Source organism: Hyperolius riggenbachi, chromosome 1, assembly GCF_040937935.1.
Source record: "Hyperolius riggenbachi isolate aHypRig1 chromosome 1, aHypRig1.pri, whole genome shotgun sequence".
NCBI classification, from domain to species: Eukaryota; Metazoa; Chordata; class Amphibia; order Anura; family Hyperoliidae; genus Hyperolius; species Hyperolius riggenbachi.
In genome coordinates, this window is record NC_090646.1 from 647,393,125 (window position 1) to 647,420,420 (window position 27,296).

At 46.5% G+C, this 27,296-nt stretch overlaps 1 long non-coding RNA gene across 1 annotated transcript; it reads left to right on the top strand.

Annotated features, from left to right (window-relative positions):
* On the top strand, positions 1-26,766 carry LOC137560715 (uncharacterized). The gene is made up of 3 exons (XR_011029830.1): positions 1-60; positions 4,529-4,726; positions 26,678-26,766. It is a non-coding gene; the product is annotated as an uncharacterized lncRNA (long non-coding RNA).
* Positions 26,767-27,296: the final 530 nt, after the last annotated feature.

The window sequence follows — 27,296 nt, forward strand, 5'->3', positions numbered from 1 at the left end:
AGGATCGGTATGTCCTGGCTCAGCCAAAGGGTGGCTGCAGGGGACCAGTAGAAGCCCCAGGTAAGTTAAACTGGCTTTTTTCAAACGACTTGAGGATCCTTTAAGCTGGTGTGAGCCGGTGACGGGCGCGAACGCCCTGGCAGATGGGAAGGAATGGCATTCTCTGGCTTTCCCGAGAACAGAGCGGCGTGTATTCCAGCAGCAGCACCAGGCCTCGGCGCTGACAGACAGTGCTTAGTATTCCTCCGCCTCATAACGCTTCACATCAGCATATACACATAGCACATTTCACAAGCCGATGTGTGAACAAGATGAAAAGAACTTCCAAAGACATCGGCGGAATAACAAACACATGTTCCTGTAGTGCTGGCTGGATGGCTGGCGGGTCCTGTGTCTGTGCCGAGCTGCAGTATGCTGCTAATTGCACAGCTAACTCTGGCACCAAGGGGCTCGAACATTAAAGAAGGACCCCGCCGTGACTCTTGTAACATGGATAATGGATGGATTATTGCAGTAAACACTGAGACAAAGGAATGTCTTAAATGGGAACGGGGAAAAAAGGGCACAGGCAGCTAGTGGACAAAAAGGGAGCAACCATTCACTCCCATAGTAAATAACGTTTAATGGGCGCCGAGAAGGAAAAAAGGGCGTCGGAGATAAATAACGTTTTATAAACGGCGCCCGGAGCTTTTTAATGTTTTATAACTGTGCTTGTGATGATTTACGTTTACAAAATGCACCCGTGACAAATAACGTTTATAAAAATACTAAACATATTTATCCTATTTATAACTAAAACATTATTTAACATTTTATCCCTTACTGTTTGTAAAACATTATCATTCACAAAATAAAGCAATCAGTACGTAACGTAAATTGCAATTTTTTTTTTACAGTCACTATATGTAAAACATTACTATCCACATAATAAAACGAACACTAAGGGGGGTTAAAGGGTTTAGGCAACCCCAGGGGGGTCTTAGGGTTAGGCACCACCAGGGGGGTGGTTAGGGTTAGGCACCACCAGGAGGTGGTTAGGGTTAGGCACCACGGGTTAGGCACCACCAGGGGATCTTAGGTTTAGGCACCACCAGGGGGGTCTTAGGTTTAGGCACCACCAGGGGGGTCTAGGGATAGGTACAGGGAGGGTTTTGTGTGAGAGTAGGGTTAGGTATAGTTACAGTACAATATACACCACTAGGGGGTAGTTAAGGTTAGGCACCACCAGGGGAGTGGTTAGGGTTAGGCACCACCAGGGGGGTCTAGGGGTTAGGGATAGGTACAGGGAGGGTTCTGTGTGAGAGTAGGGTTAGCTATAGTTATATTAACATTTTTGCAATACACAATAATTTTTTTACAAGACTTTTTAGGAACCTACATATATATATATATATATATATATATATATATCATTATAAACAATATTTTCAGATATTATAAGAAGAAACGATAAATGAAGATTATTCACAATAAGATACAATTATAACGATTAAACCTATATTAATGATTTTTTAACAAACTTAATTATAAGTTTCACTTTTTAAAGAGGGAAGATTAACGATTTAACAATTGCCGATTTCATACACATTATTTAATGATTTATAAATTTGTAAATCGTTATTTGTAAATATTTCTATAAACGATATTTACACCTCGCGCCCTTTTTGTCCAGGCGCCCATTTTGTACGTACGCGTCTGAAATGTTACCTCTTGATTTGCACAGGCTTCTGGGTAAACTCTTCAGCCAGTGACATAGATGAGAATTCTGGGAGATCCTGTGTACCAGATGCAGCTGCAGCTGATCGTCTAATGTCCTACCACATTGGTATGTACTGTATTTATATAGCACTGACACCTTCTGCAGCACTTTAAAGAGTACATAGTCATGTCACTGACTGTCCTCAGACGAATCCATACCATAGTCATAGCCTAATGTAAACGCCTGCTTAGGCAAACTACAGCAATGGATGAGTGACAACTGGCTGAAACTAAATGCAGACAAACTGAAGTCCTTCTGGTCAGAGGGCAGCTCATGACAACAAAACAACTTAAAGAGAAACTCCAACCAAGAATTGAACTTTTTCCCAATCAGTAGCTGATACCCCATTTTACATGAGAAAGACAATGATTTTCACAAACAGACCATCAGGGGGCGCTGTGTGACTGATTTTGTGCTGAAACCCCTCCCACAAGAGGCTCTGAATACCGCGGTACTGCTGGCAAACTGCCACAATGTAACAATGTTCAGAGACAGGAAATAGCTGTTATTAGCTGTCTAACAGACAGAGCAGCTAGAAACAGCTAAATAACCTGCCCACAGTAACAATGTCACCATGTAATAAATGTCAGAATGTGAATCTGGGAGAGGAAAGATTTTACAATGAGCAAACACTGACTAAATCATCTATACATAATTATGGTAAAAAATGAAGCACTTTTTTTACTACATTATTTTCACTGGAGTTCCTCTTTAACTTGCAGTCTTCACCACTGGGAATAGGAGGCACGGATCTACACAGCTCTGATCATGTGCGTAGCCTGGGAGTTCTAATTGATGGGGATTTAAACTTTAGAACTCACATCTCTGCTCTTCATTACATCCCGAATGGAGTATCGTAATGCTCTCTACACCGGCCTTCCAAAAAAGGACTTGTACCGCCTACAACTGATACAGAATACTGCGGCCAGACTGTTAACCAACCAACCAACCCCGTCACTGCCACATAACGCCAGTCCTGCACTCCTTTCACTGGCTACCTATAGAATGGAGGGTCCTATTCAAGATCGGTCTCCTGACATTTAACCTCCTGAGCGGTATGGACGAGCTCAGCTCGTCCATCACCGCCGGAGGCTGCCGCTCAGGCCCTGCTGGGCCGATTTTCTTCAAATAAAGTGCAGCACACGCAGCCGGCACTTTGCCAGCCCGTGTGCTGCCTGATCGCCGCCGCTCTGCGGCGATCCGCCGCGAGCAGCGGCGAAAGAGGGTCCCCCCAGCCGCCTGAGCCCAGCGTAGCCGGAACAAAAAGTTCCGGCCAGCGCTAAGGGCTGGATCGGAGGCGGCTGACGTCAGGACGTCGGCTGACGTCCATGACGTCACTCCGCTCGTCGCTATGGCGACGATCTAAGCAAAACAAGGAAGGCCGCTCATTGCGGCCTTCCTTGTTTATTCTGGGCGCTGGAGGCGATCGGAAGAACGCCTCCGGAGCGCCCTCTAGTGGGCTTTCATGCAGCCAACTTTCAGTTGGCTGCATGAAATAGTTTTTTTTTTATTAAAAAAAAACCCTCCCGCAGCCTCCCTGGCGATCTCAATAGAACGCCGGGGAGGTTAAATCACTAAATAACCTGGGCCCTGGATACAATAAAAGAAATGTTACAGCTGTGTAGAAAACCCTGAAATCTCAGATCCACAGGTGTTAATAATCTAGTCATACCCAGTGGCGTAGCTAAGGAGTTGTGGGCCCCGATGCAAGTTTTACATTGGGCCCCCCCAAGCACTCTATACATAGCAATAGATACGGCGCACCAGAACCTGCCAATGACAACCACAGTGTCAGAGGTGCAAGAAAGGGGTGGGGAACCATTTGTTAATAATTACCACTATTCAAAGTATCTATAGACGTGATTATTATGAGCACAGGACCAATAGAGAGCTATTACTGTAGATGAGGGAGGGCCCTTTGAGGCCCCTCTGGCCCAAGGGCCCAATGCGGTGGCTACCTCTGCAACCCCTATTGCTACGCCCCTGGTCATACCCAGAGTCCACTTGGAAACTTTTGGTCCCAGAGTCTTCTGTCATGTTGCTCCAAAGATTTGGAACTCCTTACCTGAACAGATCAGGACAGCTCCATCCCTGGACGTGTTTAAATCCAGACTGAAAACCCACCTGTTTAGTTTGGCATTTGCAGAAATATAATTTTTGTTGTGTGAATACTTCATCCTACTACTAAATCTAAGAGAGCTTAAAGAGACACTGAAGCGAAAAAAGCATTATGATATTATGATTTGTATGTGTAGCACAGCTAAGAAATAAAACATTAAGATCAGATACATCAGTGTAATTGTTTCCAGTACAGGAAGAGTTAAGAAACTCCAGTTGTTATCTCTATGCAAAAAAGCCATTAATCTCTACGACTTTCAAAGTCGTGGAGAGGGCTGTCTTCTGACTTTTATTATCTCAACTGTAAGTGAACTGTTTTCTTTTTCTCTGCCAGTGGAGAGGTCATTAGTTCACAGACTGCTCTGAAAGACTCATTTTGAATGCTGAGTGTTGTGTAATCTGCACATATTATAGAATGATGCAATGTTAGAAAACGCACCATATACCTGAAAATAAAAATATGAGAATATATTCTTTGCTGCTAATCTTCTAGTAATTATTCATAGTACACAACCAATTCATTATATCATATATTTTTTTCGCTTCAGTGTCTCTTTAAGCACTTTGAGTCCAATGGGAGAAAAGCGCTATAGAAATGTTATTGTATTGTATAGTAATGTACTACCATATTGTTATTATGTATTTATATAGCACTGGCATCTTCAAGTCTTTAGCTCCATACACAGGCTAGATTATGGCCATCAGAAAATGAGCGATCCCCGACACTTATCGACAAGCAAACTACATCGGCGCACATTTGAATTCAGCAATGGCATGGCTATGGTCTGCCTATTGGATCGTTACTGAAAGTGCGAAAATGAAGACTCAGAAGTGTGAAATCCGTAATGCGTGAGTAGTTTGAATGAGTCCTCCCTTTGTCATTGTGCATTACAAACTATTAACACTGATTGCTCCATAGAGAAATGGTATTCAACAATAAGTATTGCGCTAACATGGGAGTTAAAAGTGTGGCAGTTCCTTGCAGCGTACCCTGCTTGGTCTCTTGCTACTCATGTGAGTGTGCAAACATCGCCGCTGAGTGCAGTCTCCATTTGAAACTCCAGATCGTGGTGGTATCTTTCGCTATTCTACGGATGTTTGTAAACGATGTGCCTCAAAGGAAGCGGCTTTTGGTCGCGAAACACGTGTCAGGCAGTCTTTGTATGTGAAGTGGAAGTCTGGTCTTTGTGCCCATGTATTTGTGTCCACGATTTGGAGAGATCGCTAAGAAAGAATAAACTACAAGAACTCTGGTTAAAAAAAAAAAACCCCATTGTTTTGCATGTTTGATATTGTTACAATTTGATGGGGTGAATCAAACTACAAACTTTTTATCTTGTTTATGATATGCAGCTAATCCAGTCAGACTTCAGTCAGAAACATCTGACCTGCATGCTTGTTCAGGGCCTATGGCTCCAGCTCCCAACAGGTTTTGTTTTTTTTGGGGGGGGGGGGGGGGGGGAACTGTGCCTATTGAAAATGTGTTGCTCCAAACTTTATTCTCATTCTTGAAATTGATATATTTCTTCATATCAAATGTTAATATGAAGAAATACTAGTGATGACAGAAAAGACCAGTGTGGTTTGAATTCTAAAATAACATCTTTTACTTATGAATTAGAGGTTAGCAGGGACATGTCTTAGTGTCCTTTCTCATTTCAATGAGTTAGGTTGGTATGCCATGGCTAAAGGTATTGGAGGCAGAGGATCAGCAGGACAGCCAGGCAACTGGTATTGTTTAAAAGGAAATGAATATGGCAGCCTCCATGTCCCTCTTATTTCAAGATTTCAGCAGGTCGCGAGGCTAATGGTGGCCATACACGGTACAATAAAAATGTTCGATTTTCCCGTTTATTCAATCTAAATGATCGAATTGAATGAAAGTTGAAAATATTTTTTTTTCGATCAAGAAATTCGAACGATTATCCCATTTTTTCGGGAAAAATGATCGGACATGCTGGAAAAATCTTTATATTCGATCTAACGGAATAATCGAACTAAATTATCTAATTGAAAAATTGTACCATGTATGGACACCTTAAGGAAGATAATCGAAGTCGAGGTGATCTAAGAGTGTTGTGTTAACAGACACACAGGTCATTTGACCATCATTTTTTGGTCTGGATAAAAAAAAAAACAAATGGGGTATTATTAACCACTTCAGGATTCTGCGTACGCTTAACTACGCCCCTGAATCCTGAAGTGGTTTCCATGGAAACGGCCGCTCGTATGAGCGGCCGTTCCATGTCAGTTCACGGAGGGTGTCTCCGTGAACACCCTGCGAGCTTCCGATCGCGGCTCGCAGGGTAAATGTAAACACGCGGGGAAGATCTTCCCCGGTGTTTACATATATACGGCGCTGCGCAGCAGCAGCGCCGTAGAGGAGATCGGCGATCCCCGGCCTCTGATTGGCCGGGGATCGCCGGCATCTGATAGGCTAAAGCCGTCCTGCGCCGCACACAGGGGACGGTAGAGGGAGGAAAGGAGGCAGAGGGAGGACTAGTGCTGTGGAGGGGGGCTTTGAGGAGCCCCCCCGCTAGGCACAGCAGCGCGGCGGCGATCAGACCCCCCCAGCAGGACATCCCCCTAGTGGGGAAAAAAGGGGGGAGGTCTGATCGCTCTGCCTGATTTCTGATCTGTGCTGCGGGCTGAAGAGCCCCCGCAGCACAGATCAGCCAAACCACCCGGAATCCGGAAGTGGTTAAAGTCTTGTGTGGCTGGTTGATTGGCGGATGCAGGGCCGGCCCTACCATAGAGGCAAAGGGGACAATTGCCCCAGGGCCCCCAAGTGCTGCTGCCCCCCCCCCCCCCCCCCCCCCAGGTCTCCCCTTGTCTGCATAGCATCTCAACTACCCTGGCCTGCAGCTCCATCCGTTCTCCCCGTATTTATCTTCACTCGCTGCCTCGTCCCCATAACCCGTCGCAGGTCATTAGGCAATGCCCCGGGTCACTGAGAAGAGCCGCCCTGTGAGGATGAAGGGGAGAGCGCACGGACTGCAGCAGCATGCTGGGAGAGGTGAGTTGCTAGTATGGCAAAGACGGTGCAGGGGCCCCAGGGAGTACAGTAAGGCCTGGTTCACACTTTGCGTTACGGTGGCAAACGTATCCATGGAAACGGATCTGATCGCCAGTCGATCGAATCTGTTTCCATTCCGCTGCTTCCGTTTTGTTTCCCCACATGCCCCGCAGACCCCCACCCTCAAGGTGTATTTTTTCCCTTAGAACTTCACTAGTGTAAAGAAACTTTCCATTTTCTTGTTTCACCCAATACAGGGCTTCAGCTACCGTTTCTGTGCCACTGGGCTCAGCGCTCCAGAAAAACAGGTGCAGCAGGAAGCTTGCGGATCGTGCGGACCGGTTCCCATCCGTTATGGTCCATTCCCTTCCGATCCGGGAACGGGCCATTTTTTTAATGCCAGTGGGAAGTGGACCTACAGTTGAGGGGGGAGATCTGGGGCAAGGGTGGCAGTCGACTCAGGGCCCCATTATGGCTTGACCCTGCCCTGCCAGATGTGAATAAATCTTTGGAAGCTGTCCTATAAGCACCCTCACGGAATGTGCTCCTGATAAGTGTGTAACGGGCTATAGCTCCATCCCATGTGATGTGCAGTGTCAGCGTCGCTGTTGACGCACACCTGGTGACGCTTCTGCCGGTGCGCGGGCGTCTGTGTGATGTGACAGCTCCTCTTCCTTCCTCCGCATCACTCTCTGCCTCCGGCTCTCATTATCCTGCTCAGCATCCTACGCACAGAGCCCACACCGGCAGCCTAATGAATTCCTACTGAGATCTCCTCTTTTGGGTCATTGGCAGCTTTGTGCTCTTTCTCCAGAGCTGGCAGAACAAGGGAAGCTCTAGCTTGACAACTTTTCTATGTGCTTTTCTTTGTAATGAGAGGAATATGAGGAATTCATTAGTGTAGAGAGAACAGGTCAGTGAGCAGAAGTCGAACCCCCCTCCCCCCTCTCCCCTCTCCCAATTCTCGGAGGAGGGGTCTGCTGTGTGTCTGCCCCTAGTGCTGGAAAGCTGTGACAGGTCCTCACAATATACCTGCTGCTAGGCTGTCACTGACGCCATCCCTGCGATCTGATAGGTCGAGTCTCTCAGGGATTTGGAAACTTTCCTCTGGAGATAGAGTGGTCCCCTCAGACCTTCCAGTATTACCATTTACATGGCACCAACATCTTCTGCATCACTTTACAGAGTATGTATAGTCTTCACTTACGGATCCATCTGAAAATGGCGCCTGCGAATAATGGCGCACGGTGTTGCCGCCTTATCGTTATTTAGCATTAAAGCCCTTATCGTTATTTAGCGTTAACACTCTGAACCCTCTCTGTACCTATTCCCTGGGGGTGCCTAACCCTAAGACCCCCCTGGTGGTGCCTAACCCTAAGACCCCCCTGGTGGTGCCTAACCCTAAGACCCCCTGGAGGTGCCTAACCCTAACCACTCCCCTGGTGGTGCCTAACCCTAAGCACCTCTCTTGGTGCTGCCTAACCCTAAGACACCCCCCCCCCCCTTGAGGTGCCTAACCCTAAGACCTCCCTGGTGGTGCCTAACCCTAAATCTCCCCTGGTGGTGCCTAACCCTAAATCTGCCTAACTGGTGGTGCCTAACCCTAAATCTCCCCTGGTGGTGCCTAACCCTAACCTTGACAGTGTTACATTAAATCCATTCACCGTTTTGCAGTTAAATAACTTCTGATGTTTGGCATATGAACGGCGCTATTGATAAATAACATTAGTGTGTGCAGTTTTACTTCTTTTTTTTCCCTGTACGCCATTATTATGCAGTACTAACGATAAATAGCGATAAGCGTATCTTTTTAATGCGGCGCCATTTTTATGCATAGGTGCTGTGCGCCATTATTCACTGATCCGTTCACTAACTGTCCCTCAGAGGAGCTCACTCCCTACCATAGTCACATGTCCATCATAGTCTACACAGAAAAGGAGTAATATGAAATGGGCCCTTAGGACTGATACAGTGGTTTGCAAAAGTATTCGGCCCCCTTGAAGTTTTCCACATTTTGTCACATTACTGCCACAAACATGAATCAATTTTATTGGAATTCCACATGAAAGACCAATACAAAGTGGTGTACACGTGAGAAGTGGAGCGAAACTCATACATGATTCCAAACATTTTTTACAAATAAATAACTGCAAAGTGGGGTGTGCGTAATTATTCATCCCCCTTTGGTCTGAGTGCAGTCAGTTGCCCATAGACATTGCCTGATGAGTGCTAATGACTAAATAGAGTGCACCTGTGTGTAATCTAATGTCAGTACAAATACAGCTGCTCTGTGAGGGCCTCAGAGGTTGTCTAAGAGAATATTGGAAGCAACAACACCGTGAAGTCCAAAGAACACACAAGACAGGTCAGGGATAAAGTCATTAAGAAATTTAAAGCAGGCTTAGGCTACAAAAAGATTTCCAAAGCCTTGAACATCCCACGGAGCACTGTTCAAGCGATCATTCAGAAATGGAAGGAGTATGGCACAACTGTAAACCTACCAAGACAAGGCCATCTACCTAAACTCACAGGCCGAACAAGGAGAGCGCTGATCAGAAATGCAGTCAAGAGGCCCATGGTGACTCTGGACAAGCTGCAGAGATCTACAGCTCAGGTGGGAGACTCTGTCCATAGGACAACTATTAGTCATGCACTGCACAAAGTTGGCCTTTATGGAAGAGTGGCAAGACGAAAGCTATTGTTAACAGAAAAGCATAAGAAGTCCCGTTTGCAGTTTGCCACCAGCCATGTGGGGGACACAGCAAACATGTGGAAGAAGGTGCTCTGGTCAGATGAGACCAAAATGCAAAACGCTATGTGTGGCAGAAAACTAACACTGCACATCACTCTGAACACACCATCCCCACTGTCAAATATGGTGGTGGCAGCATCATGCTCGGGGGGGGGGGGGGGGGGGGAGGGGTGCATCTCTTCAGCAGGGACGGGGAAGTTGGTCAGAGGTGATGGGAAGATGGATGGATACAAATACAGGGCAATCTTGGAAGAAAACCTCTTGGGGTCTGCAAAAGACTTGAGACTGGGGTGGAGGTTTACCTTCCAGCAGGACAACCACCCCAAACATAAAGCCAGGGCAACAATGGAATGGTTTAAAACAAAACCTATCCATGTGTTAGAATGGCCCAGTCAAAGTCCAGATCTAAATCCAATCGAGAATCTGTGGCAAGATCTGAAAACTGCTGTTCACAAACGCTGTCCATCTAATCTGACTGAGCTGGAGCTTTTTTGCAAAGAAGAATGGGCAAGGTTTTCAGTCTCTAGATGTGCAAAGCTGGTAGAGACATACCCTAAAAGACTGGCAGCTGTAATTGCAGCAAAAGGTGGTTCTACAAAGTATTGACTCAGGGGGCTGAATAATTACGCACACCCCTCATGTTTGTGGCAGTAATGTGACAAAATGTGGTAAATTTTAAGAGGGACGAATAATTTTGCAAACCACTGTAGTTGTTTCTGTCCACCGCTGATGGTCACCTGGCTTTTTTTAGTAATATTTGGTGGGGGCTAGCATCCACCAGGCTCCTATACTCCCTCCAGGCCCTAAACAACTGCTTAGGGTTGCCTTGCGGCTGATCCAGCTCTATAAATGAATATAAAAAACACAACAAAGCATTTTATTCATTGTTATTTTCACTATAGTACAGTTTCGCATTAAAGGGAATCTAAAGCGAGGCATTCATATTTATGTCCTTTTAAGAAATACCAGTTGCCTGGCTATCCTGCTGATCTCTTTGGCTACAGTAGTGTCTGAATCACACACCTGAAACAAGCATGTGTCTAATCCAGTCAGTCTTCAGTTAGAAACATCTAATCTGCTGCATGCTTGTTCAGGATCTGTGGCTTAAAGTGGATCCGAGATGAACATTTTAACTCATTGCATAATTGTGTTCCTTTCCTATAGTTTATAGGGCATTCCTCAAGCCAAATATTTTTTTGTTTTTTGTTTTAATGCTCTAATTCCCTATAAACTAAACAAGCCACGCCCACAGGTTTTCAGAGAGCCAAGGCACTTTCAGACAGTAGCAAGGGCTCATGGGAGCTCAGTCTGGGCAGGAGGAGGGGGAGGTATTACTAGCCAGAGATTTCAGAGGCAGAGGGGAGGAGGAGTTAGTTGTTGTTTTTTTTTTGCTCCAGATACAGATAAGCCTGCCTCTGTGTAATGTTTACAAACAACATGGCTGCTGTCATTGTATCACAGGAAGAAATAATCATATTCTATTAAAGCTGTTTGCAGCTAGATTTGCTGTGTAAACTATCTAAACTTTAGATAAGATATATAGACAAGTTACTTGTTATAGTTAGTTTTTCATCTTGGATCCGATTTAAGTATAAGGCCTCGTTCACATCATTAGCGCAGATGGCTGTGCGATTGGAACGCAACGCGTCCGATCACACGCCATCTGCGCTCCTATGCGCTGCGCTGCAGATCCCATTCATTACAATGAATGGGATCTGCGCTGCGATTCCCAAAAATGCGTGCAGCACGCGATAGCGCAATCGCGCTGCCACGCAGCGCATATGATGGGAACGGTAGAAGGGCTGTCTATGCCCTTCTACCGTTCTTGCGTGTCGCACACTATACGCGCTGCCAAAATGCGCACGGCAGCGCGTATAGTCTGAACGAGGCCTTAAAGGTAGATGATCAGGAGGACTGCCAGCCAATATGCATTGTTTAAAAGGAAATAAATATGGCAGCCACCATATCCCGCTCACTTTAGGTTCCCTTTAACTTCATAATATTGTACAGAGTGCTCCCTTGATAAACAAAAATGGCCGCCGAGCTGCCAACCCGGCCTGGCTAAGCCTCTGCCATCCTCCTCCATGCCCGGAGTGCTCTTTTAACAGAGGAAGAAAACAAAACGCCCCGTCCTTTCTCCCGTGTGACCTTAAACATTTTGTTTCTCGGTCCCCACAGACAACAATAATTAGATTCAAGTTAGCGGAGACTTGTGGAGCCATGAAATATGCGTGTATATGGAGTCTGCATGCTCCGGATACATAAGAAAGCATTGTTATCTGTAATATATTCAGACGCCTGTCCGCGATTCTCCCCGCGTCAGTGAAAGAAAAAACCAAAACTGAATAACAAGTTGAACAGTCATCCCCTGGCTTACTTTGCAGCCTCTTCTATATATAAATTTCAGTCTTGTGATGGGTCCATTCAGGCGGCCTGTTGTGCGGTACTTGGCATGGGCTGCGAGCGACACAGAAGCTGGCAGCGGGGGCACAGATAGTGGACAGAGGCGAGCGCAGGGCCCGCGGCCAGCAGCAGATCTCGCTGGCAACACTGCGCCCTTTATAGAAATAGCACTGAATGTATTTAGGATCTGCTCTATAATTAATTCTTCAGTGCAGGGCCTGTGTGCTGAAAGGTGCTGTGTATCTGCGGCCGCTCACAGCATAGAATCCCCATTGTGCTGGGCTCTACAATCGCTGGGGACGCTCGGGGGCACAACACACACCGGGACGAGTTAGGTGGGATGTGGCGGGAGGATTGGCTTAAAGTGGCCCTAAGATAAGAATAAGATGATAAGTTTGTTGTTAAAACCAATTCCGGGTATGACCCAGTCATGCTTGGCGAAATAAATGATTCTGATTCTAAAGGAGAGGTATATGGAGGCTGCCATATTTATTTCCTGTTAAAGTGTAACTGTCGAGCATAAAATCAAAAATCAATTCTTTATTTTTATCTGGTAAACCAGTAATAAGGATGCTAACCAGGCAATCCAAAAGGTAAAATCACTATTCGTTTTCTTGTTGATAAATGATCATTCCCCAGTTTACCTGACTCTTATTTGCAAGAAGTTTTAAACCAGGATGATACATGATGGCTAACACGGTACAATACCCTACTGCTACTGACTTATTTGGTACACACAACATTTAGTACGCACAAAGGAAGTTGCAGGGCATGCTGGGTTGTCCTTTTCTGCTTCTCTACTTCCCCTCAGATTTAACTAATACAGCCTGATTGGCTGAAGTCTCTTTTCCTCCTGTTTTCCCCTCCCACACCTCTGTTCCTCTCTTGATTGGCCAATATTTTTCATGCTGAGACAATGCACTTTCTGTAGTGTAGGGCGGGCAAATCAGGCAGAGGAGAGTAAGGGATGAAATGACATCAGGATTGGCTTCAAAATAGCCGCAGTTAAAATGGGAAATGCTAAGAAGGATTTTCTCTTTTTTTACTGTAGAAAAAATCACCAAAATCAAAACATGGACAGTGCAATACATCTGTTATGTAAGTAGAGCAAATATTTATCTACTATTATTTGTGGGTTTTTTTCTGAGATAGTATGGCTGACAGCTCCTCTTTAAACAAGGCCAGTTGCCTGGCAGCCCAGCTGATCTATTTGGCTGCAGTAGTGTCTGAATCACACCAGAAACAAGCATGCAGCTAATCTTGTCAGATCTGACAATAATGTCAGAAACACCTGATCTGCTCCATCCTTGTTCATAGTCTATGGCTGAAAGAAATAGAGGCAGAGGAACAGCAGAATAACCAGGCAACTGGTATTGTTTAAAAAGGATAAATATGGCAGCCTCCACATCCCTCTCGTTACAGTTGTCCTTTAAAAATGACCTTTACAGTGTTCAGCCAGTGAGCTGTAACCACTCTTCTTTGCAGCCACGGCAACTGTACTTGGGTTGTTTCTAGCCTTTTTATTCACTCCAGGCAAGAAAGCCTGTGGCTCCAGTACAGTCCATCTCTCCTGTTCGCCATCTCTCCCCGCCCCTCTCAGTCTTCTTTCACTGAGAGGGGCAGGAAGAGGCGGGGATCGGTGGAGATTGACTGGACTGGAGGCAGAGCTACAGCACTAAGCTCTGCCTCCTCCATGAAGTGTGAGGAGAATTTTGCCCCCGGTGATTTTGGGGCGATGAAATCTCATGCAGCCGCGCTGATGCGGGGAGTCATCTATGGTGTTAATGCTTAACATGTGGACAATAATAAAAGGAAATTAATTTGGTTTCAGACTCTCTTTAAAGCTTGTCTGAACCGGGAAAAAGATACCTAAGGTAAGCGTTATGTTCATGCTGGATTCACACACCTCTGTGTGTTGTCTGTTCCTCTCCTGGTTCTCCCTGTTAACCATAATCACTCCTTGAAAAATGGGAGTTTTGGGTAAACTCATATTTTCAGACAGGAAGAGGCTGTTCCTTATCACCCTGCCATTCCCTCCTCTAAAGGGGAGTGGAAGGGGCGGAGATAAGTACAGAATGGGAGAGTGATAGGAGGGAGCATTGCCTCAAGCCTGCCTCTTCCTGTCAAGAAGTGCGTATGGAGGCTGAGGAGGATGATGAGAGGAATGGACAACGCACACAGGTATGTGCAGGGCCGGGTTTACCAGAAGGCATTGTAGGCACGTGCCTACAGCCGCCTGATGATGGAAAGGTGGTTCACTTCCCTCCCTGATCACCTCCCTCCCACCTTCCCTATGTAGAGTCCTGATAAATGAGAGGTTACGCACCCTGCTCTCAGCATTCCACTGCTGAGATCTTCCTTCAGTAAGGGGCACCTCTAGGTATCTAATTCTGAGGGTACTTCTGGCTACCTAATACCAAGGAGAAAATGTAGCTACCTATGACAGGCAAGGGAAGTAAGGGAGGAGTGACAGCTGGGACAGCCAGCACACTCGTGGTGCAGTGTGGTGGGGTTTGTTGGTTTATGGAGGGCGAAATCTAAGATGCCAGGACATCTGTGCCTATAGGCTCCTGTGAGGTTAATCCGGGCCTGGGTATGCGGACCCAGCATGAACAAAGCTCTGTTCTTACCTTAAGTAGCTTTGCCTCAGGCAAGGTATAATTTAAGGATTCCATCACTGATATACACATGTCAGTATGATATACGGTATTTTATGTCAATACCCGGTTAGGTGGGTTTATCAGTGATGCCACGTTTGTTTTCAAAGAGCGACAAAATGCTTAGTTTGGGCTTTTGTGCCCCACCATACCATAATCAATGCTCTAGCCCAGGGGTCTGCAACCTTTAAGAATTAAAGAGCCACTTGGGCCCATTTCCGAAAAGAGAAAAAAAACTGGGAGCCGCAAAACCATTATAAAACAGATATGACCCCAATATGCACAAATCGTTAGCAGATATGACCCCAATATGCACAAATCGTTAGCAGATATGACCCCAATATGCACAAATCGTTAGCAGATATGACCCCAATATGCACAAATCGTTAGCAGATATGACCCCAATATGCACAAATCGTTAGCAGATATGACCCCAATATGCACAAATAGTTAGCAGATATGACCCCAATATGCAGATATGACCCCAATATGCACAAATCGTTAGCAGATATGACCCCAATATGCACAAATCGTTAGCAGATATGACCCCAATATGCACAAATCGTTAGCAGATATGACCCCAATATGCACAAATCGTTAGCAGATATGTCCCCAATATGCACAAATCGTTAGCAGATATGACCCCAATATGCACAAATTGTTAGCAGATATGTCCCCAATATGCACAAATCGTTAGCAGATATGACCCCAATATGCAGCTATGACCCCAATATGCACAAATCCTTAGCAGATATGTCCCCAATATGCACAAATCGTTAGCAGATATCACCCCAATATGCACAAATCGTTAGCAGATATGACCCCAATATGCAGATATGACCCCAATATGCACAAATCGTTAGCAGATATGTCCCCAATATGCACAAATCGTTAGCAGATATGACCCCAATATGCACAAATCGTTAGCAGATATGTCCCCAATATGCACAAATCGTTAGCAGATATGTACCCAATATGCACAAATCGTTAGCAGATATGACCCCAATATGCACAAATCGTTAGCAGATATGACCCCAATATGCACAAATCGTTAGCAGATATGTCCCCAATATGCACAAATCGTTAGCAGATATGTCCCCAATATGCACAAATCGTTAGCAGATATGACCCCAATATGCACAAATCGTTAGCAGATATGACCCCAATATGCACAAATCGTTAGCAGATATGACCCCAATATGCACAAATTGTTAGCAGATATCACCCCAATATGCACAAATCGTTAGCAGATATGACCCCAATATGCACAAATCGTTAGCAGATATGACCCCAATATGCACAAATCGTTAGCAGATATGACCCCAATATGCACAAATCGTTAGCAGATATGACCCCAATATGCACAAATCGTTAGCAGATATGACCCCAATATGCACAAATCGTTAGCAGATATGACCCCAATATGCACAATCCTACAGCAGAAATGACCCCAATATGCACAAATCGTTAGCAGATATGTCCCCAATATGCACAAATCGTTAGCAGATATGTCCCCAATATGCACAAATCGTTAGCAGATATCACCCCAATATGCAGATATGACCCCAATATGCACAAATCGTTAGCAGATATGTCCCCAATATGCACAAATCGTTAGCAGATATCACCCCAATATGCACAAATCGTTAGCAGATATGACCCCAATATGCAGATATGACCCCAATATGCACAAATCGTTAGCAGATATGACCCCAATATGCACGAATCGTTAGCAGATATGTCCCCAATATGCACAAATCGTTAGCAGATATGTCCCCAATATGCACAAATCGTTAGCAGATATGACCCCAATATGCACAAATCGTTAGCAGATATGTCCCCAATATGCACAAATCGTTAGCAGATATGACCCCAATATGCACAAATCGTTAGCAGATATGACCCCAATATGCACAAATCGTTAGCAGATATGACCCCAATATGCAGATATGACCCCAATATGCACAAATCGTTAGCAGATATGACCCCAATATGCACAAATCGTTAGCAGATATGTCCCCAATATGCACAAATCGTTAGCAGATATGACCCCAATATGCACAAATCGTTAGCAGATATGACCCCAATATGCACAAATCGTTAGCAGATATGACCCCAATATGCAGATATGTCCCCAATATGCACAAATCGTTAGCAGATATGACCCCAATATGCACAAATCGTTAGCAGATATGACCCCAATATGCACAAATCGTTAGCAGATATGACCCCAATATGCAGATATGACCCCAATATGCACAAATCGTTAGCAGATATGACCCCAATATGCACAAATCGTTAGCAGATATGACCCCAATATGCACAAATCCTTAAGCAGATCTGAAAAGAAAACCCCATTTACTCACCTAGTAAGAAGACCTCCTGTCACGATCTCCTCCTGTCCCGACCTCCGGTCCCGACCTCCTTGTGGCGCGCAACTCCCTCGGCTCCTCTTCCTTCCGACGTCACGTCCTGCCTGCACTACACTGCAGGGCTACGGGAAAATGGCCGCCCGAAGCCCTGCACTGTTCCGGCGGCCTCTCTGATAGGCTGCCGGCCAGCTGGCAGCACACGTCACACGCGCACATGTAACAAGCGCGCCGCAGCCACTGACACTCACTACCGGTGTAGTGTCAGAATGGGCAGCCCTGCAGCACCGGAGCCGCGACTGAGCCGCGGCCTAGGAGCCGCGGCAAAGGTGAAAAAGAGCCGCTTGCGGCTCCGGAGCCACGGGTTGCCGACCCCTGCTCTAGCCCATGGGGTTTATTGAGTAGGTACTTGGCTAGCAGCCAATGTCGGCACCCACAGATTTTATCGTGGGTTGCTGGGTTTCAGTTTTGGTTGCCCACTATAACATAGCCAGTCACCAAGAAGATTTCAGCTCCTGTTGCCTGGATTTTGCAGGGCTAAGATAACAAAAGGGTATCATTGTTCAGGACTATCATCAACGCTAGATGATGTAATTTAGGAGAGTTAGCACTAGGGGGATGGTACGAGGAGGTTCGTTTCAAATGTTGGTGGTAAAGGTGAAGCATCAGAAATAGGTTACTTTTAGGGAGGAAGTTAGGGTTAGGCATTAGGACGGGGGAGGAGGTTTGGATTAGGTGTTAGGGAAGGGGTTAACAATATGGGGGAAGGTTAGGGTTAGGAGTCAGGAAGGATCTACATAACATTGAAGGGTTGTGGGAGGTAGTTAGGTCCAGGCGTTGGAAAGATGCAGATGAGACTCTGCACCCAGCCCTGAATCAATTTCTATTGAATTCAAATGTACACAAACACTGGTCCACATGACAGCCCAGGGGCCCCAGGTCTCTCTCACTCACTGGGGCCCCCAAACCACCATGCGACACCTAGAGGGAACTCACCACCTCTAAACTGAATGCCAACTGCAACAAACACAATTGCTAACTTCCAGCCAGAGCAATATCCTGCCTCTATCTGGCCAGCAGACGCTAGTCAGCCAATCAGGTGCACTGTCATACACCCTTTGCCTGCTGTACCATACCTAGCAGGAATTACATAGATTAGCATTCAGGTGGGAGGCTTCGGTTGGACACAATCGTGAATTGCGTCGTTTACAGGGACGCCCCGTGTAGGCACATCTCCCACACGGTCCCAAATGTACACAAGTTATTAGTGCAGTTCCAACATCAAACCACAAGATGCAGCCAATGTTGGTACCCACAGGTTTTATCAGGGGTTGCTTGGTTTCAGTTTTGGTTGGTTGCCCACTATAACATAGCCAGTACTGGTGCCCATGGGTTTTGTTGGGGGTTGCTTGGCCTGAGTTTTGGTTTCCCACTATAAATAAGCCTGTACTAGTGCCCAGGGGTTTTATCCAGGGGTGCTTGGTTTGGGAGCTGACACTGTGCTATAACATAGCTGATGCAGGCACCCAGAAGATTTCAGCTCCTGTTGCCTGGATTTTGCACTGAGAGTGAAGATAGCAAAAGGGTAGATGATGTAATTTAAGAGAGTTAGCACTAGGGGATATGGCATGAGGAGATTAGTTTCAGATGTTGGGGGTGAAGGTTAAGGTGAAGCATCAGAAATAGGTTACTGTCAGGGAGGAAGTTAGGGTTAGGCATTAGGACAGGGGAGGAGGTTTGGATTAGGTGTTTGGGAGGGGCTAACAATATGGAGGAAGGTTAGGGTTAGGAGTCGGGAAGGATTGTGGGAGGTAGCTAAGTCCAGGTATTGGAAAGATGATGATGAAACCAGCATCTCACAGTTAGATCAGAAAGAGTACTGGGAATCCTGTTCCTGAGACTCTGCACCCAGCCCTGAATCAATTTCTATTGAATTCAAATGTACACAAGTTATCAGTGCAGCTCCCATATCAAACCACAAAATGTGGAGGTTGACTCTATCTGAAGGTGCACATACATGACTTGATTTTCCATTAAGCAATTAAGCGATCGACTTTATTGGGTGATCAACTACATTGTGGTTGATCGAAAGTCTATCGATTAGTGGCCCATGCAATGCAAGTGATATCCACTAATCGATCTGAACGATTTTGTGCCTCCATGCTCTGAATCCAAAAAGCAATTCTTTGTTGATCGAAATCATGTGATCAGTAGCCGGTTCCTTTACGACTTACGATCGCCTGATATTTTCCATCCTCGAGCGAGTAAATTCAGTGGATTCAACCATGTATCAGCCAATTTGCATCAATCGAGCAGAATGGAGCATAATCATTTCTCCCCCGATCCAATAAAATAATCGAATGGTCCATCGTAAAAGAAAGTCCAAGTAATGTATAGTAAGGTGGAACTGTAACAGATGGCAAGCCATACAACTGGAGCGTGGACATGAATTCTGTTGTAGAGACCACATGTGGGATTACCAGAGGTTGAGTGAATATGACCATCAGATGAAGCTCAGGTAGCTGCAGAAACGTTTACAGATCCGGGATGATTTGTGCACTCTCTAGTATAGCGATGGTAAATTTTATACCTTCCTTTTTGAGTTGTTTTTCTCAAAAGTTGAATCTTACTTTAGAGCTTCTAAACAACTATTTACAGCCTCTCTCTTCAAAAATAAATAAAAATGATTGCACTCAGTCTATCTATACCAATCCTAAAAATTGTAATTGCGGTTGCCTGTTGATCATGATATTTTTAAACTCTTTCTGAAGTGAATCAACACTTCGTGGTGTTATTTAAAAATTCCCTGAATTACAAAATTGTTGCCTACGAAAATAAATATTTAGATCACTTAAGTCGGGGCACGGATAAAATTGTGGTTTTCCACCGCAAGCGCACAGGCCTCTCGCACTTATCCCTAAATAGCCTGACACACTGAACGTGCTGGCATGGAGTCGGCAAAGCGTAGTCAAATTGGCGCCAGGATTTGTTGTTGGCGCTGGCGGAAGTAGGCTTCGCATCGCACTGCGGACAACGAACGAGAACCACTTGAGAAGAACAAAACTTCACTTCCTGCCCAGCCTCTCCTGACATTTTTCTCTTTGTTCCTCAGAAGTACCTGCAATTTGGCTTGGCCCTTCTACCGCTAGTCAGGAAAGCAATCAACGTCTACTGCCAGCAAAGTCTTAAGAGGGTCTGATGAGAGTCTTAAGAGGGTCTGATGAGAGTTGGGCTGATCCAGTTTTTTTTCCGCTCTGCCGTGAGTCTTCACAGAGGTGCCTCGACTCACAGATCCATTACTCTCCGAGTCTGGAGAAGTCAATTATGTCAAATGTCCTCAGGCATGGAAAACATCAGATCGGACCACGAATGTATTCAGCATAACCCTGACGTGATCCTGGGAAACTGAGAGAGATAAAAGCTTCATTAAAAGATATCTCTTCATTACTCTCTGGAACTATCCAGTTAAATCTCTTCTTAAACCCTGAGTTACGGATTGCCCAGCAAGCTCATGGTGAACCAGAACTCCTAGGAGTGCGTAGGGGGCTACAATGGACCAAAAAGCCCTCTTACTAAAATGGCATGCAAACCAAACGGTTAGAGTGAGCATATGATGTCTCCCACAATGCATCACTGCTAATGATGCAAATCATCCTTTGTTGACCCTGTAAGCTAACCATACCTCTGGAGGTGTGGTTAGCTTACAAGGACAACAAAGGGTGATTTGCAAATTCAGCTGTGATGCATCGTGACAAATGCTTACTCTAACATGAATAATCGCAAATACTTTCTGTTTTAAGAAGGCAAACTTTTGGCTCTTAAACCCTGTACTGGTTAGAAGATAAGGATGTTGCTTCATAGTGCTTAATACAAATGTTCAGCTATTAAGCAAAAGACTCTAAGGCCTGGTTCACATTAGCGTTCGCTGTCCGGATTCGCCTGATCGGATCCGGGCCGTATACTGTACAAACGGAACGTACGTTCCGCATAGCAATGCAAAGTCTATGCGGACGTTCACATGCGTCCTTTCCGTACAGAACGGAGCCGGATCGGATCCGGACTCCGGACACTTTTCCAACATGCTCTATTTTTTGGGTCCAGATCATCCGGCCCATGCACCCGGACCGGAGCCTGACTGCACCATTCGGAAATAGAAACCAATGGGGAACGGAAAGCACAGAACACTGGCTATCAAAACCAGACGTTCTACCCCACTTCCTATGCATATTCTAGTGGCCATTTTGGATGGGGACACATGGGCCCAGCATTTCTGGAGTGGAGCAGCAGTGACTTTAGTGCTGAAGCTGTTGGCAGTATGTCGGACATGGAGGTGAGGCCCTAAACAGCGGAGGACCTGATTGTACAGGTGCACCTTCTGCTGACCTCCCACACCCCAACAATTTTAATAGTTTATTTATCTATTTTTACCAAACGGATCCGGATGGCAGCTATATTCATGCCTGATGCACACGGACCGGATCGGAACCGTATGGTTCCGGTCCGTTTGCATCCCAGAACGCAAGTGTGAACGGGGCCTAAAGTTCCATATCTATGCCAAGATTTCACCTGTCAAAATGATGGATAAAGAATCTTTCCAACCGACGTCGTGTAAATATCTTTTAGGCCCAGTACACATTAGCGTTTTGTGCCACAATTGTCAGTTCCAACGGATCGGTTGTTCGTTCGAACGAATCAGTTGCGGACCGGTGTAAATCCATTTCCAGTCTGTTTCAGTTCCTTTTGTAACCGTTTTGCATCAGTTTCCGTTTTAAAGGGGAAGTTCTAAAATTAGCATTAAAGGTAGCTATATATACACCAGAGCTCTGAATGATCTGTAAATACATTGTGGTCATTGTTGAGGAAAGAGCATGCTGTTTGGACAATGGATCCAGTGTATTTCTACAGCTTCTGGCTTGGAATAGCCTCATTTTTAATTTGCACCTACTACTATGTAGGACGGAGGCCTGGTCTTCGCAGGAGATGGTGGGTGCATCCTCTACTCCTTGAAAGGTTTCCCCTGCACTTGGACAATCAGGTCCTAGATGCTGTATGGCCTGATGTCTTCCATCTCTTTCCAGAAATCAATGAACTGGGATGGATTCCACTCCTGCAGCACTGCTAGGCCCATGTGCCAAACAAGCCAAGATGGCCGCTGTACCATAGAGAGTACACAGGAAGCGGCTAAAAAGGTCTGTTTTTATAGCCAGTGTGTTGTTAAGTTCCGTTTTCTATTGGCCTGCAAAACCTTCCGTTTCAGGTCCGCAGGGAACAACGGTCCAGAAAATTAGGGCCTGCAGCATTTTTTCGATATGGGTACCGGAACGTAGGACGGATGGATGTGTACGGTCCTATAGATTAACATTGGATCCATTCGCATCCGTTCCGTTTGTACAGTATACAGTGCGGTTCCGATCCGCAAAAAAAGCTAATGTGAACCGGGCCTTGCAGAAAAAGTGGCAAATGGCGGTTACAGATGGCCAATGTTTGATAATGCTCGTGCATTTTGAAAGACCAGCATGGCGGATCAAATCGGATCAATCCGTTCAACATCGCCCTGTGTGTACAGATTTTGAAATGTTTTTGCCGCTAAAGTCTATGGAACCTCCCCCTGCATACTTCTTTTTTTAATGATCCTATCATTGGCAATACATTGGTGTAATGCTGTTGTCCCATTGCCGGATTTAACATAAGGCACCATAGGCTCATGCCTACAGGCGGCTGATGATGGAAAGGCGTCTCACTGCCCTCCTTGAGTGCATCCCTTCCTACTTCCCTTTGCAGAGTCCTAAGCAGAGTTGAAATGAGAGGTTACGCACATGGATCTCGGCACCCCACTGACAAGATTTCCCTTCAATTGGGGGCACATCTAGCTACTTAATACTGAGGGGCACCTGTAACTACCTATGATGGGCAAGGGAAGTAAGGGAGAAGTGACAGCTGGGCAGCCAGCAAATTTGCAGTCTGATTCAGCTGGGGTTTGTAGGTTCATGGAGGGCAAAGTAGCGTGCCAGGCAGCCCCGTCCCGCCCATGACGCCAGGTGACACCGCTTCGTCAGGCAGCGACACGTCCGGGCCACTCACCCCCCTCCCTTCCTGGTCACCGCTCATCCCCCTCCCTTCCCGGACACCACCAGATTGTTTACCTTATTTAAAAGCTGCGTGGCGGCCGACTCCTGAAGCAGGACAGCCTAGCCGGGTCCCCCTCGGGTCGCCTGCCTGCTAGAAGACCTCAGATCGTGGGACCCGCAAAGCCGCTGTGAAGACAGGACAGCGGCGGCCCCCACTGCGCGTATACTTCCGGTATACATGCAATGGGCGCCGGCGAGCCTGTCCTGCTTCAGGAGTCGGCCGCCGGGCTGATTTAAATAAGGTAAACAATCTAGCGGTGGCTGGGGAGGGAGGGGGAGCAGGCTGGCTACCCACTTGGGGGCAACTATACTAGCTATCTATACTGGGGCAACTAAGCTACCTATAGAAGGGCAACTTTACTACCATTACTGAGGGCAACTATACTACCTATACTGGGGGCAACTAAACTAACTACCTATACTGAGGCAATTATACTACCTCTACTGGGGCAACTATGCTACCTATACTGGGGGCAACTAAACTAACTGCCTATACTGGGGCAACTATATTGCCTATACTGGGGGCAACTATACTACCTATACTGGGGGCAACTAAACTAACTACCTATACTGAGGCAATTATACTACCTCTACTGGGGCAACTATGCTACCTATACTGGGGCAACTATGCTATCTATACTGGGGGCAACTATACTACCTATCTATACTGGGGCAACTATACTACCTATACTGGGGGCAACTAAACTAACTACCTATACTGGGGCAACTAAGCTACCTATACAGGGGCAACTATACTCGGGCAACTATACTAGCTATCTATACTGGGGGCAACTATATTAACAACCTATACTGAAGCAACTATACTACCTTTTCTGGGACATCTATGCTACCTATACTGGGGGCAACTGTACTAGCTACCTGCCTATACCGGGGCAACTGTACTACCCATACTGGGGGCAACTATACTACCTATCAGGATACTGGGGGCAACTATACTACCTATCAAGCCCGTTTCTAGGGCCGTGTGGCCCGTGTGGCTGCCCTGAGCGCTATTGGGAGGAGGGCGCTGTAATAGAGGGGGGAGCCGCAGCCGCGGGGGGCAGGAAGCAGCGTGTGTATACGCGTCTATGCAGAGCAGGAGACTGGCGGCAAGTGAGTGATCAGCGATTGGAACCAGGGAGGTGAGTAGTTATGTACAGCGCTTCCCTGCGCATTACTCTGCATCTGAGGGGGGAGGACGGCCCGGGGAGAGGTCGGGCTGCCTTCCCCGTGGCTGCGACTCCCCCCTCCATTATGGGGGGTACCCACCACCTACCTAACCTATACTGGGGGGCAGCTACCTAATCTAAACTATACTTGGGGGGCACCTACCTAATCTAACCTATACTGGGGGGCAGCTACCTATCTAACCTATACTGTGGGGAACCTACCAATCTAACCTATACTGGGGGGCAGCTACCTATCTAACCTATACTGGGGGGCAGCTACCAATCTAACCTATACTGGGGGGCAGCTACCTAATCTAACCTATACTAGGGGGCAGCAACCTATCTAACCTATACTGGGGGGCAGCTACCTAACCTATACTGGGGGGCAGCCACCTAACCTAACTTATACTGGGGGGCAGCTACCTATCTAACCTATACTGGGGGGCACCTACCAATCTAACCTATACTGGGGGGCACCTACCTATCTAACCTATACTGGGGGGCAGCTACCAATCTAACCTATACTGGGGGGCAGTTACCTAATCTAACCTATACTGGGGGGCACCTACCTAATCTAACCTATACTGGGGGGCAGCTACCTATCTAACCTATACTGGGGGGCAGCTACCTAACCTATACTGGGGGGCAGCTACCTATCTAACCTATACTGGGGGGGCAGGGCACCTACCTAATCTAACCTATACTGGTGGGAGCTACCTATCTAACCTATACTGGGGGGGAGCTACCAATCTAACCTATATTGGGGTGCAGCTACCTATCTAACCTATACTGGGGGCATCTACTTATCTAACTTGTATTGGGGGCACCTACCTACCTAGCTAACCTATACTGGTGGCAACTATACTGGCTACCTATACTGGGGGCACCTACCTATCTAACCTATGCTGGGGGCACCTACCTATCTAACCTATGCTGGGGGCAACTATTCTGGCTACCTATATTAGAGGCACCCACCTAGCTAACCTGTACTGGGGGCACCTACCTATAACTTATACTGGGGGCGCCTGCCTATCTAACCTATACTGGGGGCAACTATGCTGGCTACCTATGCTAGAGGCATCTACCTGGCTAACCTATACTGGGGGCAACTATATTGAGGCACCTATGCCTGGCTACCTATACTGGGGGGACCTATAGCTGGCTACCTATACTGGGGTACCTATTCCTGGCTACCTATACTGTGGGGACCTATACTGAGTGCAACTAGACCTTGCTAACCTATACTGCAGGCACCTATACCTGGCTCCGTGGGGGAGCGCGTAATTTTTACACCCTCGCCCTGGGTGCATTTTAACCTAGAAAGTGCCGTGCTACCTATACTGGGGGTAACTATAGCTGGCTGCCCTATACAGGGGCCACCTATACCTGGCTACCTACTACCTACTGGCTACCTACTGAGGGTGAACATTTTTGGGTGCTGTGCGATCCGGGAGGTAGCGCATCCTCACATTTGCCTTAGGCAGCAAATAGTCTAGATCCGGCCCTGGTGCCAGGTTATTTGTGCCTACAGTCATGGGTAAAATTGTTGGCACCTCAGAAATGTATGCTATATGTCAGCTATATGTCAGCCAAACTTTGTTAACCCGAGGAAACCAGGTGCCACTTACTCACCCTGACAGCTACCTCCCCCATTATTTGGAGTTTGCCTACTTCTGTGCTTACTAACCCCCGCAGTGCCGGATTTCTGGAAACGCAACAAAGGCTCGGGCCTTGGGCGGCCGGTTACTCGTCCGGCACTTGCAAATTACATTATGGTCTCTGGCGGCACCTAATTTGCCGATCACACTGTATGCCCCAATCACCTGCTTCGAACTACACAACCAATTAGGATGAAGCGTAGAATAAATACAGGAAGTTACAGAGCAGACTTGGCAGGGCCTTGCGATCTCCTGCGTATCTGCTAATCAGGCATGCTTGGCAGCACTACAGATTATGTGCTCGCTCCATGCAGCGATCTAATCATCCGCGTGTCAGAGACGTAGAGGAATGAGCAATGCAGAGGGTGCCCGCCGCCGTCCTCCGTGTCATCAGCGGGCGACCAAGCCAGACGGCACCACAGGAGACATGAGGCCGACATAAATTTTGCTGAACTCATGATAAATAATAGAGAAGTGAGGACGGTGTTCTATTTAGGGTTACGCGCTCTTCACTTCTAATAAAGCCGGAAACTTTCCAGACAGACCAATTTATGTTTTTGCTTTCAGTATAATGTACAGTCTGCTGCTATATTTGTTCTAGATAAGTTTGGTCATGAGCTGAGTCATAATTCTCGTCTTCTCTTGCAGACATTTTTCCTTTACCACATCCTCAGGTTTTGATATCGTGAAACGATGGGTGGGACAGGTAGAATGCTGCGGTGACAACCTGAAACCACAATGCAAATGTGATCTCCACAAAGCGTCGCCTGTTTGGTGGGGCTGGTGAGTATGATACATTTAGGATAGCTTCCTTGTGCTGGTTGGTCATGTCTGTAGCCCATCTGTGGACTTGAAAGTCATGAACCCAGCAGCTTCCACTGGAGGCACTTTGAAGAGTCCTTCATTGAATGATGGGATGACTACGATGATGCCAGAGAGGAGTCTATCAAAGAGGTCCATCTCCGTTCTCTTCCCCCTCAGCGCTGCGTAATATATTGGCGCTTTACAAATACAATAAATAATGATAATAATCCCATCTCTCTTCTTCATCTCATTTCCCTACCACATCCCACCTCATTTCTCTTCCACATCCAAACTCTCTTATTCATCTCGTGTCTCTTCCACATCCCACCTCTCTTCTTCATCTCACTTCTCTTCCACATCCCACTCAGTTTCTCTTCCACATCCTACCTCTCTTATTCATCTCATCTCTCTTCCACATCCCACCTCTCTTCTTCATCTCATCTCTCTTCCACATCCCACCTCT